A 15,168-nucleotide genomic window follows, 5' to 3' on the forward strand; every position below is an offset into this window, starting at 1 on the left:
CATTCACTACCCTCAGAGAAGAAAATCCTTCGCATCTCAGTCTTAAATGAGTGTCCCTTATTCTGTAGCTATGTCCCCTAGTTCGAGATTCCCCCACTAGTGGAAACATCTTATCATCTACCCTGTCAAACCCCCTCAGGATCTTGTTCGTTTCAATAAGATCACCCCTCATTCTTCTAAACTCTAATGAATTAAGGCCTGACCTGTTTAGCTGTTCTTGATAAGTCAGATAAGTATTGAATCTGCTTCTACCACCCTTTCAGGCAGTGCATTCCAGATCATAACAATCGGTTGCGTAAAAAAAATTCTAATTTTCCCCTGGAAGTTTTGCCAATTAGCTTAAAATCTAGGTCCTCTGGTTACTGATTCCCCTGCCAGTGCAAATGATTTCTCTCATCTAATCTCAAAATCTCCCTTAACCTGTTCTGTTCTAAGGGGTTACTCCAGGTCTAAGCCCCATCTATCAACTCCGTTCTCTGGATAATGTTTGCTATGCAATGCTATTCTGCTCCAGCAGAAGTGGCATTGCCATCAGCTGACATGCTCCTAACTCCATTACCAAACCCTCTGCATTTGCTTCATCTCTCATATTTAAAAAAAAAACTAGCCTAAACTTATTTCCTGGAGCACTTTCTCCAGCTTAGTTCTGGCTTAACAAAGGCTATAAAAAGTACAAATCATGGTAACAGCCAACAAGCCATTACAAGTAAATAGCCCAGCTTTGCATTCATTGGTGATAATAAATTAAGTGGATTTAGATTTTTTATTATAACAAAGTAATAATTTGGAAAATGGGTCTGGAGCAGTCCCAAAGACCAGCCAGAACCACTTCCCTCTGTCCAAACGACAGCTTGGGTCGAGTGACAGATGAATATATGGCATCTACCATTTCATGCCCTGCCTTATATCAACAATTTATATTTGAGTAGCACCTTTAATATAAATGAAATGTCCCAAGGCACATCACAGCAACAATATAAACAAAATATGACACCGAGCCATACAAGGCGATATTAGGTCAGATAACCAAAAGCTTGGTCAAAGAGGTAGGTTTTAAACAGTGTCTTAAAGGAGGAAAGCAAGGTGGAGAGGTGTAGGGAGTGTATTCCAGAGCTTGGGGCCCAGGCAACTGAAGGCATGGCCACCAATATTGGATTAAAATCAGGGATGCTCAAGAGATGAGGATTAGATTAGTGTAGCTATTTTAGAGGGTTGTGGGGCTGGAGGAGACTACAGAGATAGGGAGGGGCCAGTCTATGGAGGGATTTGAAAACAAGGATTAGAATTTTGCTGTTGCTTGACTGGGACCCAATTTTAATCAGCGAGCACAGGGGTGACAGGGGAATGGGACTTGCTGAGAGTTCAGATGCAGGCAGCGGACATTTGGATGGCCTCAAGTCTACAGAGGGTAGAATGTGGGAGACCAGCCATGATTGCATTGGAATAGTTGAGTCTGGAGGTAATAAGGCAGGAGTGAAGGTTTCAGCAGTAGAAAAGCTGAGGTAGGGGCAAAGTCCGATGATGTTGTGGGAGTGGAAAAGGGCAGTCTTAGTAAGGGCACGAATACGAGGTGGGAATCTCATGGTTCAAATGTGACAGCAAGGTTGCGAACAGACTGGCTTAATCTCAGACTGTGGCCAGGGAGGAGGGATGGAGTCGGCAGCTAGTGAATGGAGGCATGATACAGTTTGAACAGGGATAGGGAACCAGTGAACCCTGAACCAACCTAACTGACAATGGGCTCACTGGGAGGCAGTAGCTTGAATTTTGATATAAATGTGAATATAAATGGACGCACTTTTAGCACTAGGTACACAATATTTGTGATTTTATGACTGATTCCAAAAGTAAGCATATCACTGCTTTAATTTGAGACTTTTGATGGTTACCTAACCACAGAATTAATTAATACAAAGCCAAGGATCAATCCCCAGCAAAAGGTTTATTCTACAAGGGGCATAATCTGTGCCATACAACGACACTGGTTTACTTGTATTGTAACACTGCAGCCATAATCAGATAATGGGCAATAAATGCTGGCCCAGTCAGCAACGCCCACATCTCAAGAACGAATAAAAAATATAGCTCAGGAGGAGGCCATTTGGCACATTGTGCCTGTAACAGCTATTGTAAAGAACAATCAAATTGGTCTTACTTGTCCACTCTTTCCCCATAGCCCTGTGAATTTCTTCTCCCTTCAAGTATTCATCCAATCACCTTATGAAAGTTAACTCTGAACCTGCTTCCACCACTGTTAAAGGCACAACATTCCAGATCACAACAATACGTTGTGTGAAAAAAACCTATCATCTCCAGTTTGGTTCTTCTGCCAGTTGTCTTAAAAGTCTCCATGATAGTGTAGCTGCTAAAAGCACAATCCAATGATGTAACCAGCTAATCCATATCTTGTTAATTGAATATAAAAGGACAGAATCATGGCCTATTAACAAGGGAATATGAAATAAAAACAGAAAATGCGGAAAAACTCAGGTCTCGCAGCATTCTGTGGAAAGAGAAACAGAATTGATGTTTCACAGAATCTCACAGTGCATAAGAGGCCCGTCGGCCCATCGAGTCTGCACCGACATGTGAGAAACACCTGACCTACCTACCTAATCCCATTTACCAGCATTTGGCCCATAGCCTTGAATGTTATGACGTGCCAAGTGCTCATCCAGGTGCTTTTTAAAGGATGTGAGGCAACCCGCCTCCACCACCCTCCCAGGCGTGCATTCCAGACCGTCACCACCCTGTGGGTAAAAAAGTTTTTCCTCACATCCCCCCTAAACCTCCTGCCCCTCATCTTGAACTTATGTCCCCTTGTGACTGACCCTTCAACTAAGGGGAACAGCTGCTCCCTATCCATCCTGTCCATGCCCCTCATAACCTTGTACACCTCAATCAGGTCGCCCCTCAGTCTTCTCTGCTCCAACGAAAACAACCCAAGTCTATCCAACCTCTCTTCATAACTTAAATGTTTCATCCCACGCAACATCCTGGTGAATCTCCTCTGCACCCCCTCCAGTGCAATTACATCCTTCCTATAATGTGGTGACCAGAACTGCACACAGTACTCCAGCTGTGACCGCACTAAGGTTCTATACAACTCCAACATGACCTCCCTACTTTTGTAATCTATGCCTTGATTGATAAAGGCAAGTATCCCATATGCCTTTTTCACCATTCCACTCACATGCCCCTCCGCCTTCAGAGATCGATGGACACACACGCCAAGGTCCCTTTGTTCCTTAGAACTTCCTAGTGTCATGCCGTTCATTGAATACTTCCTTGTCAAATTACTCTTTCCAAAGTGTATCACCTCACACTTTTCAGGGTTAAATTCCATCTGCCACTTATCTGCCCATTTGACCATCCCGTCTATATCTTCCTGTAGCCTAAGACACTCAACCTCACTGTTAACCACCCGGCCAATCTTTGTGTCATCCGCAAACTTACTAATCCTACCCCCCACAGAGTCATCTATGTCGTTTATATAAATGACAAATAATAGGGGACCCAGCACAGATCCCTGTGGTATGCCACTGGACACGGGCTTCCAGTCACTAAAGCAACCTTCTGTCATCACCCTCTGTCTCCTACAACTAACCCAATTTTGAATCCAGCTTATCAAATTATCCTGTATCCCATGTGCATTTGCCTTCTTAAAAGTCTCCCATGTGGGACCTTGTCAAAGGCTTTGCTGAAATCCATATAAACTACATCAACTGCACTACCCTCATCTACACACCTGATCACCTCCTCAAAAGATTCGATCAGGCATGACCTTCCTCTGACAAAGCCATGCTGACTATCCCTGATCAAACCTTGCCACTCCAAGTGGAGATAGATTCTCTCCTTCAGAATTTTCTCCAATTGTTTCCCTACCACTGACGTGAGACTCACTGGCCTGTAGTTCCCTGGCTTATCTCTACAACCCTTCTTAAATAGCGGAACCACATTAGCTGTTCTTCAGTCCTCTGGCACCTCACCCGTGGCCAGAAAGGAATTAAAAATTTGGGTCAGAGCCCCTGCGATCTCCTCCCTTGCCTCCCTCAGCAGTCTGGGACACAAATCATCCAGACCTGGAGATTTGTCCACTTTTAAGCCTGCCAACACCTCCAATACCTTGTCACTCTCTATATCAATTTGCTTAAGAGCTTCGCAGTCTCTCTCCCCGAGTTTCAAGTCCATATGACTCTTCTTCAAAGCTCTGGGTTTTCATACGTGTTAGACATCCAACTAATCAAACCAGATAATGATTGCAAAATAGCACATGTAGTGTAACTTGCCTCAATTGAGTTTTGATAATTTTACAAGTATAAGGACAGATTTAAAGAAAGAACATACTTACATTTATAAAGAATCCTTCTGACCTTAGGACATCCCAAAGCGCTTTAGTGTCAATGACTGACCTTTTTAAGTGTATTCACTGTCATAATGTAGGGATCGGTGGCACCCAATTTGTGCACAGCAACGTCCCACAAACAGAAATGAGATAAATGATCAAAATAATCTGTTTCCATATTGTTGGTTGAGGAATGCATGTTTGTCAGGACACTGAGAGAACTCTACTTGAGATAGAGTCATGGGACTTTTTACACCCACACTATAAAATCCCCAGACAGCTGACGTGACCACATGCCAACAGACATAAATGGGATTACATCCTAATCTTTAACAAGATGAGTATTCATTGTACAATTAACTGTAAAATGCTGCTTTGTGCAATTGCCTGGATAGGAAGTAGATCTAAAATTACAGCATTTCTTCAATTTCTCAATTTGAAATGAAATTGCTGTCACGGATGATACCTCAGAAGTGGTTTTTAACTCGCTTACGGTTAATTACAGAAACACTGTGCTGATCCCAAATTACTGCAACCTAAACTCTACAGCAAGCTATCCAATAAATCTGTTTTTTTTCAATATTTCATAGATATTTTAATCCATAAATGATAGACCATAGACCAGATTTTCCCCTTTGAGCCATCAATCAGGTGTCGGGCCACTCCTCGACATTGGGATTCTGCCTTCTTGGTGTGCCCGCCCACCACATTATCCCCCCGAGTGAGGGCCGGCTGGAGCTAGGGCTGCTGCCTCCTGAAGCAGTGCAGAAGTGGGAACGGAGGTGGGTGGCTGCTGAGGAGGCCAGGTTAGAAGGCTCACCTCCATTCCTTGGGACATCGGCCCATTATGTAAAGAGTGTGATTCCCCCTAACCTCCACCCACCTTACACACCATTCCCCCCCATGCTCCCCATATCCGCTGCATGTCCCATGCCCCACTCATCCTTCATGCACGTTTCACCCATCCCATACACCCCAACTCAGCATCCGCTCAAGTCCTAAAATAACGTGGGAAAGTCCTCGAGACACTCATAAAACGGTTAAGGTAATCAAACTCTCAGTCCCCTTGACAGCTGTGCCAATAACCCATGCTAAACTGAATCCATTAGTGGAGTTCAGTCAAGAATGCATAATGAGATTCTAGTGAATGACTGTAACAACAACCTGTGCTAAGTTGAATGCATTTGTGGAGCTTGGAGCTCAGTCAAGCATTCCTAATGGGATTGCATTGCATGGTTATATAAACAAAGCCTCCAGAGCTGAATACGTTAAAACCTTTGAAGTCATTGAAAGGCCTCAGCCGTCTGTTCAAGTTTAAAAGCAGAGGGACAGATGTATAAGCTGTCAAAGACCTCATCCATCTGTTCAAGCTCAAGATCAGGTGAACAGGTGTCTGAGCTGTCATCAAAGAAAGGATTAAATTACAGGGGACAAGTAACAGTCAAATCTGAATATGAATGCTGTTCAATGCAGAAGACCATGTGATCCAGTGAATGACGTACTCTAGTGCGTCTGAACACTTTTCCACTTTCACAATGCTGGTCAATTTAATGGTCACTTATCATTTAAGAACAAAGCCCTATCATTAATCACTGCATTAAAAACATTATTAACTTATCATACAACATTTCACTATGGCATGTGAAGTTGCCAACACCTTTTGAACTAACCTATCAAAAGTTTCTCGAATCCAGACTAAGGTTTCCCCATGGTTCAGGGCACCACAGAGCTTACATAAACCATGTCACCTTCGGAAGCCAGCCCGATTCCATCAAAATTGCAGGGGAAAATGCCCACTCCCGCAATGGAGCCAACAAGGTTGGGAGTGCTGGAGGGGCCTTGTGACCCACCTACTTACCTGTGCAGATCAAAACAGCTGGCAACAGGAATGGGGTAGGACTTCTGCACTACTTTAGGAGGCAGCAGCCCTAGCTCCAGCCAGCCCCTGACTCTGTGGGGGGATAATATGGTGGGTGGGCACACCAAGGAGGCAGAATCACAATGCAGGAAAGTGGCCCGACTCCTGATTCCTGGTTCTTGGTCTTTCATTTATGAAGTAAAGTATCTATGAAATATTGGAAAAAACAGATTTATTGGGTACAAAAACAAAAATACCTGGAAAAACTCAGCAGGTCTGGCAGCATCTGCGGATAGGAGCACAGAAATTCTATTCTAGAATTTTTACTTAGTTCTGTTGAAGGGTCATTCGGACTCGAAACGTTAACTGTGCTCCTATCCGCAGATGCTGCCAGACCTGCTGAGTTTTTCCAGGTACTTTTGTTTTGGATTTACAGCATCCGCAGTTTTTTGCTATTATCTTAGATTTATTGGGTAGTTTGCTGTAGAATTTAGGTTGTGGTAATTTGGGATCTGCACACTGTTTCTGTAATTAACCATAAGTGAGTTAAAAATTACTTCTGAGGTGTCATCCATGACACCAATTTCATTTCAAATTGAGAAACTGAAGAAATGCTGCAACTTTAGATCAACTTTCTATGCAGGCAATTGCACGTCTTTTTTCATTCATTCACTGGATGTGGGCTTCACTGGCTGGACGAGCATTTAATGCCCAACCCTCTTTGCCCATGAGGTGATCTGCCTTCTTGAAACGCTGTAGTCCATGTGGTGTAGGTACACCCACGGTGCTGTTAGGAAGTGGGTTCCAGGATTTTGACCCAGTGACAGTGAAGGAACGGTGATATATTTCCAAGTCAGGATGGTGAGTGATTTGGAGGGGAACTTCCAGGTGGTGGTGTTCGCATCTATCTGCTGCCCTTGTCCTTCTAGATGGTAGTGGTCGTGGGTTTGGAAGGTGTTGTCTAAGGAGTCTTGGTGAATTCCTGCAGCGCATCTTGTAGACGGTACACGCTGCTGCTATTGTGCGTCGGTGGAGGAGGAAGTGAATGTTTTTGGATGTGGTGCCAATCAGGCAGGCTGCTTTGTCCTGGACAGTGTCAACCATCGTGTGTTGTAGGGGCTGCACTCATCCAGGCAAGTGGGAAGTATTGCATCACACTCCTGATTTGTGCCTTGTCGATGGTGGATAGGCTTTGGGGAGTCAGGAGGTGAGTTACTCGTCGCAGGATTCCTAGCCTCTGAAATTTTCTTCTACCTGTCCGACACGCACTGTCCCCGTGTCGGGGTGGGAAAGTTCAGCCCCATCTTCTAGCATTAATGTTAATTGATTGCCTGCCTTGATAGTGGCCAAATGGCCATGAAATGGGCTTTTAAAATTGAAAAAATATCACAAATGTTATTACCATTTCTTCCAAACATTTGACACTAGGAACGAATCAAATGAAACTGCCTGTGGATTGTTGAAAAGGGGATAAAATTATATTTAATGGACATAATGGGCCAGATTTTCATCTGTGGCATAGTGGTAATGTCACTGAACGTGCAATCCAGAGGCTGAGGCTAATGCTTTGGGGACAGAGGCTCAAATCCCGCCAGAGCAGATCACAGAATCACAATCACAGAATCACAATCACAGAATCACAATCACAGAATCACACAGTGCAGAAGAGGCCCTTCGGCCCATCGAGTCTGCACCAACACGTGAGAAACACCTGACCTACCTACCTAATCCCATTTACCAGCACTTGGCCCATAGCCTTGAATATTATGACGTGCCAAGTGCTCATCCAGGTACTTTTTAAAAGGATGTGAGGCAACCCACCTCCACCACCCTCCCAGGCAGTGCATTCCAAACTGTCACCACCATCTGGGTAAAAAGGTTTTTCCTCACATCCCCCTGAATCTCCTGCCCCTCACCTTGAACTTATGTCCCCTCGTGACTGACCCTTTAACTAAGGGGAACAGCTGCTCCTTATCCACCCTGTCCATGCCCCTCATAATTTTGTACACCTCGATCAGGTCGCCCCTCAGTCTTCTGTGCTCCAATGAAAACAACTCAAGTCTATCCAACCACTCTTCATAACTTAAATGTTTCATCCCAGGCAACATCCTGGTGAATCTCCTCTGCACTCCCTCCAGTGCAATCACAATTGAATTTAAATTCAATTATTAAATCTGGGATTGAAAACTAGTCTCCGTATTGATGACCATGACTCTAACATCAATTGTTGTAAAAACCCGTCTGGTTCATTAATGTCTTTTAAGGAAGGAAATCTGCCATCTTTACCTGGTCTGGCCTACATGTGACTCCAAACCCCCAACAATGTGGTTGACTCTTAACTGCTCTATGAAATGGCCTAGCAAGCCACTCATCTCAAAGACAGCTAGCTAGCTTTCTCTCATATTCTAATTTCTTCCTCCTTATTTTTGTTTAGTAATTCTTTGCTAGTTTTTAAAATCTGCATAACCTTCTGACCTATCACTAATCTACACAAAATTGCACACTTTTTCTTTCAATTTTATATTATTTTTAACTTCATTAGTCAGTCTCAATGGTGCATCCTTCTCCTAGAATCTCTCTTTCTCACAGGAATGTATCTTTGCTGATTATTATGAAATAACTCCTTAAATACCTGCCTCTGCGTCTCTACTGTCTTGCCCTTGAACCCAATTTCCCAGTTCACATTAGCCAGCTCTGTCTTCATACCCTTGTAATTGCCTTTATTTAAGTTTAAAACGCTTGGTCTTAACTCACTCTTCTCACCCTCAGATTGAATGTGAAATTCAATCATATTAGGATCACTGCTACCTACTGGGTCCTTCACCACGGGGTAATTAACTAATCCTGTCTCAGTGCATAAATACCAGGTCAAGAATAGTCTGCTCTCTGGTTGGCTCCAGAACTTGCTACTCTAAAAAATTGTCCCCAAAACACTCTACAAACTCATCTTCCAGGCTACCTTTGCCAATCTGATTCATCCAATGTAGATTATAATCACCCAAGATTATTGCAGTACCTTTCTTACAAGCTCCCATTATTTCCTCCTATACATTCTGTCCTACAGTGTAGTTATTATTAGGGGACCTATAAACTCCTCCCACAAGTAACTTCTTACCTTTGTTATTTCTCACCTCTATCCGAATTGATTCTACAACTTGATCTTTAGAACTAAGGTCATCTCTCATTACTCTACTAATGGCATCCTTAATTAACAGAGTGACCCCGCCACCTTTTATTAGCTTCCTGTCCTTTTTAAATGTCATGTACCCTTGAATATTCAGGTCCTAGTCTTGGTCACATTGCAACCACGTCTCTGTAAAGGCTATCAGGTCATATGTTTATTTTTATTTGAGCTGTCAATTCATCCATTTGTTACAAATGTTACCCACATTCAGATACAAAGCCTTTTGTTCTGTCTTTTCACTATTTTTTGCCAACTCTGGCCTAATCTGCTCACGCACTCTTATGTTCGTACACTGTCCCATCCTGCCATGCTCTGATTATTACTCTTATTGCCACCTTGCTCTATTACTTTGGCCTTTCCCTTTAATTTACCACATTTTCCCTCACGTGATCCCTCCCATCAACTATTTAGTTTAATGCCCTCTCTACTGATAGTAGCTCTTCTATAGTTGATGCAAAGAAACTTTATTCTTCATCTAACTATATTTTATATTTAGCTTAGAAATAATTGATACCACCAATAGATGCTTATAATGAAAAATGTTATATTCCTTAGTATTAACATTCTTCACCTTTATGTGAAAAAGATTCATACAAAAAATTCATTATAAAATGTAATGATTCTCCCCCCACATTATTCAGTGGGACAAATTCACATGAGTGGTAATCCGCCATCTTTTGTATATAATACTATCTTCTAAACTACACTTAGTAGTACATAGCAGAGATCCAAAGAAATTTTGAAAGCATTTAAAGAGTTCCAACATGCAAGGTCTCTCTTCTCTTGAAAAAAGAAGGCTGATCTAATAGAAAACTTTAAAATGATTAAGGGGTATCAGAGGATAAACACAGAGAATATTTATCCTTGTGGGGAAGAACATAACCAGAAGCCATCAATATAAGACGGCCGCCAAGAAATCCAATAGAGAATTCAGAAGAAACTGTTTTACCCAAATAATGGTGAGAATGTGGAAATCACTGCCATAAGGAGTGGTTGAAGGGAATAATATAGATGCATTTAAAGACAGGCTAAACACGCATAGGAGGGAGAAAGGAATACAGAGTTATGCTGATAGATTTAGATTAGGAAATACAGGAAAAGGCTCGAGTGGAGCACAGATGCTGGCATGGAATGGTTGGGTTGAATGGCCTGTTTCTGTGCTGTATATCCAGTGTAGTCCCATGTAACTCCACGATAAGATCTTTGCTGGTCCTTTGAAAGACTGTAGTCAAACTGTCAACTAACAAACTATCATTATACTCTAAACAAAGGAGAAGTAAACTAAAAAACTACATACCTAATTCCACCTAAGTACTCGTCAAGACGTCAATGCTACAGTCACACACCTGGAACAAATTGCAGATGTCACCAAACTAGCTATTGAACCTGAAAGCTGAACAACAGACTTGTGACTGCAACTGCAGATTTTGATAGGTCCTCACTATCAATAATACAAATTGACTACAGCGGATGAAGGGCTATTCCTCGGATCATTCTCTGCCTAACATTCAGTTTCCCCTTCTGATTTACAAATGAAATTTTTCTATGGCGAGCCAGGAATTCATGTTCCCATTTGCCTAAGATGACTGAGTATCAAAACCCTTGAGAATGAGAAATGAGAAGTGTCTTTCAGCACATTAGCCAATTGTGCTGAGATCTTTTGTTGACCTTGGCACATGCTTCACAAGTGATAAAGCAAGTACAGACATATGGCACAACTTGGTTACGGGAAAAGATCCATATAATTTTGACACCGAGAGCTTGCACTAGTTAACAACTTAGGTGGAGTTAACTGGCTGAACTGACCAAGGGAGGCTGGTGGCCAAAATGATGGCAACTTGATGAAAGAAGAAAATGTATAATTTTATAAACAACATAACGAATTTGAAGAGCTTCTCTACAATGCTTACAAGGACTGTGAAACCAATGAGCAAAGATGTTAGTTATTTCTGTTATGGAGCATAACAGCCGTTCATGCGACGAAAAACTGTGCAACATTAACAATAGAGTGGGTTGGGGCAATGTCACCTGACCACGCACCATTAGATGACAGCATCTAATTTGTATGTGGAGTCGATCAAATTAAGAATATTTCCTTATAAAATATATTTCCATATCATAAAGCAGTTTTAACTGATTTTCTTCACTTGCATAATTTATTATAAAGATGAATATTTTCAAAATGGAATGAGTCATGGCTAGATGTATATAATTAATATACATAAAGCTGACAATAACTTACTTTATCATTCATAAGCTATTCTATGAAGATTCTAACTTGTGAAGATTATCACATTATGTAAGAAATTGTAAATTTTAATTTTATTACCAGAAGTATTCTTCTTAGGTTGGCTGTTCTGAGAAACACTAGTGCAAGTAAAATCATTTTGGCTCTGGCACCGCAATAACAATACTGTTATCAGAATTTGAAGCTACAGCATAATGATGCAATATGAAAGATTTACTGTGTAAATGTTCCAATTGGCAGGAGGGTTGGTAACCAGAAGATACAGGTTATAAATAATTGGGAAAAAAGCCCAGGTGGAAGAGGGGGGAATTTTTATTAAAAAAGCTTAACAAACTGTTAAGGTGATCTGGAATGTGCTGCCTGAAAAGGTGGAGGAAGCAGATTCATGAGTAAGTTTCAAATGGGAATTGGATTTTACTTACGACAAGAAGGGCTATAGCACTAATGGGTAGCACTTACTAAAATATGGCACAGGCACAATGGGAGTCAAATGACTCCATGATTCTGTAACTCACAGACAGCAAATAAAACCAGATAATGTTGGAAATGTACAGCAAATTGATCAGAATTTGAAAAAGATATGTTACTTTGGCCGACATGTAGCAAAACCTGCAATTTTAATGGTTTATTGATTTCTGTCAAAATTCACTTTGATAGACGGGAAAGGGAGGGAGAAAATTACAAGTGGTAGGAACACTTAGGGCACAATCAGAATAGTTTCAATGAGTTCCATCCCCAACCCCTCCAGTTATCCTCCATTCTGAGACTAAATTAGTCCCCCAAGCTTGGTTACCCTGGAACTATTTCCAAATCTCTTCCCTGACCCACCTGACTCCATCAAATTATTTATCTGCTGTCTTGCCCTCATATTTTGATATCCTCTTCTCCACAAAAACTCCCAATGCCCCCACCTTTCATTCATCCAGTATAACAATCCCTTCACATCTTCAAATCAAGACAGCCACAAGCTTTTGTATTTAAGATGCACAACAAACAGACATCCATTGTCAAATCTGGTTAGACAGGCTAAAAAGAAAGTCTCCCTCTCTACAATTACTCCAGTTTTGTATTTATATAGTGCTTTTCATGATTTTAGGTTGTGCCAAAGTGCAGTACAGTTGATGAAGTCCTTCTAAAGTGTAGTCACTGTTGTAATGTAGGGAACAGAGCAGCCAATTTGTACACAGAAAGCTCCCATAAACAGCAATGTGACAATGACCAGATTATCTGCTTTTAGGTGTTGATTGAGAAATAAATATTGTTCAGGACAGTGGGGAGAACTCCAATGCTCTTCTTCCAAACAGTGCTGTGGGATATTCTGCAAACATCTGAAAAGGTAAATGCCACCTTGGTTTAATGCCTCATCCAAAACACTGCATCTCTGACACCACTCAACCACATTATTCTCTTCCACACCACCCCTTTGTTGAAATATTCCCTCATAGTTCTATTTCTATTTCTCCTAACTTTGCTTCTAATGTTTTCTCCTCCAATACGTACATGGTCACTTCTATATAATGTAATACGTACACTGCCGCATGAAAAGAAACAGGCCAATCATATTCTCCACTTAATTGCTCTTTTATGGGATGTGGGCACCAATGGCAAGGCAAGCATTTGCTGCCCATCCCTAATTGTACCTGAACTGAGTGGCTTGCTAGGCCATTTCAGAGGGCAGTTAAGAGTCAGCCGCATTACTATGGGTCTGGAATCACATGTAGGCCAGATCAGGTAAGAATCTCCTCCCCTAAAGGACACTAATGAACCAGATGGATTTTTACAACAATCAAACGATAGTTTTCATGGTCACCAGTACTGTGACTAGCTTTATATTCCAGATTTATTAATTGAATAATAATAGCTGCTGTGGTGGGATGTGAACCCATGTCCCCAGAGCCTCTGGATTATTAGTGCAGTGACACTGCCACTACACCACCATTTCATCCCAGTTTCCTTGTGTATGGCAAAACACTATATGGCTTTACTCCTCCTTTTCCACATAATTCCATGGCACTGCCATAGTGTTGAATATTCCCTCTGACATCAAACTCTGGATGAGCCACAAATTTTTACAGCACACCATCCTGTTTGGCTGAAAATCCACACCAGAGTATCTCCTGCTGCTGAAAAAACCCTGAACTGTGAAATGTCTGGGGCATTTTGCTATGTCAACATACAAACAAATGAATTGGGAGCAGATGATGATCATTTGGCCTTTCAAGCCTGTTCCGCCATTTGATAAGATCATGGCGGATCTGATTGTGGACTCTACTTTCCTGTCTATCCACTATACCCTTCGACTCCCTTGTCAGTCAAGAATCTATCCAACTCAGCCTCAAAAATATTCAATGACCTCGTCTCCTCTGTTGAGGAAGAGAATTCCACAGACGAATGAACCTCTATGAGAAAAAAAATTCTTCACATCCAAGTCTTAAATGCGAGACTCATTTTTAAACTGTGTCCACTAGTTCTTCTCTTGCCAACAAGGGGAAACATCCTTTCAGCGTCTACCCTATCAAGTCCCCTCGGGATCTTGTATGTTTCATTAAGATCACCTCTCATCCTTCTAAGCTCCAATGGATACAGGCCCAACCTGTCCAACCCTTCTCATAGGATAACGCCCCTCATTCCAGGAATCAGTATTGTGAACCTTCTTTGCACTGCTACATTGCAGTTCTATCCTTTCTTAAATAAGGAGACCAAAACTGTACACAGTACTCCAGATATGATCTCACCAATGCCCTGTACAAATGTACCAAAAATTCTTTACTTTAAATTTCATTCCCCTTGTGATAAACAATAACATTCCATTTGCCTTCCTGATCACTTGCTGTAGCTGCATGCTAACTTTTTGTGATTCAAATATCAGGACACCAGGATTCCTCTGTACTGAGTTCTGCAATCTCTCTCCATTAAAATAATATGCTGCGTTTCTATTCTTGTCCAAAGTAGGCAAGTTCACATCTTCCCACATTATACTTCAACTGCCACATTTTTGCCCACTCACTTAACTTGTCTATATCCCTTTGCAGACTCATGTTCTCCTCACAACTTATTCTCTACCTATCTTTGCATCATCAGCAAACTTAGCAACCATAATTTGGTCCCTTCATCTAAGTCAAAGATACAGATTGTAAATGGTTGAGGCACCAGCACTGATTCCTGTGGCATTCCACTTGTTACATCTTGGCAACCCAAAAATGACCCATTTATCCCTACTCTGTTTCCTGTTAGCTAACCAAGCCTCTATCCATGTTATGTTACTTCCAACACCATGAGCTCTTGTTTGTGTAGTAGCCTTTCATGTGCCACCTTGTCAAGTGCTTTCTGGAAATCCACATCTACAGGTTCCCTTTATCCAACACTGGTGTAATATAAATGCAAATAGTTATTACTCTAATAACTATTAGAGTAGTTAGGCTATAGTGCATTTCCAGCATTTGCCAGTGTTATTTCAGATTTTCAGCATTCACTGTTCTCCTTACAGCTTGCAAGTAATTGTCAGATGTGTATTCTATTGCTTGGCTGACAAC

At 41.6% G+C, this 15,168-nt stretch overlaps 1 protein-coding gene and 1 pseudogene across 5 annotated transcripts in view; one reads left to right on the forward strand and one right to left on the reverse strand.

Moving 5' to 3' along the window:
- Positions 1-15,168, reverse strand: part of LOC144687701 (zinc finger matrin-type protein 1-like) — a 112,944-nt gene that overhangs the window by 59,552 nt on the left and 38,224 nt on the right. The window contains exon 2 of one of the 4 annotated variants that reach the window (XM_078554156.1): positions 10,685-10,780. The exons of 2 other annotated variants lie outside the window; for them this stretch is intronic. The gene's annotated coding sequence lies outside the window, so the exon portion shown is untranslated. The remainder of the gene's footprint in view (positions 1-10,684; positions 10,781-15,168) is intronic. One more of the 4 variants, XM_078554164.1, reaches the window with a different exon arrangement.
- Positions 1-15,168, forward strand: part of LOC144687802 (large ribosomal subunit protein eL31 pseudogene) — a 647,000-nt pseudogene that overhangs the window by 42,579 nt on the left and 589,253 nt on the right. The window lies entirely within an intron of this gene.

This window comes from Cetorhinus maximus, chromosome 1 (genome assembly GCF_964194155.1).
Source record: "Cetorhinus maximus chromosome 1, sCetMax3.hap1.1, whole genome shotgun sequence".
Lineage (NCBI taxonomy): Eukaryota > Metazoa > Chordata > Chondrichthyes > Lamniformes > Cetorhinidae > Cetorhinus > Cetorhinus maximus.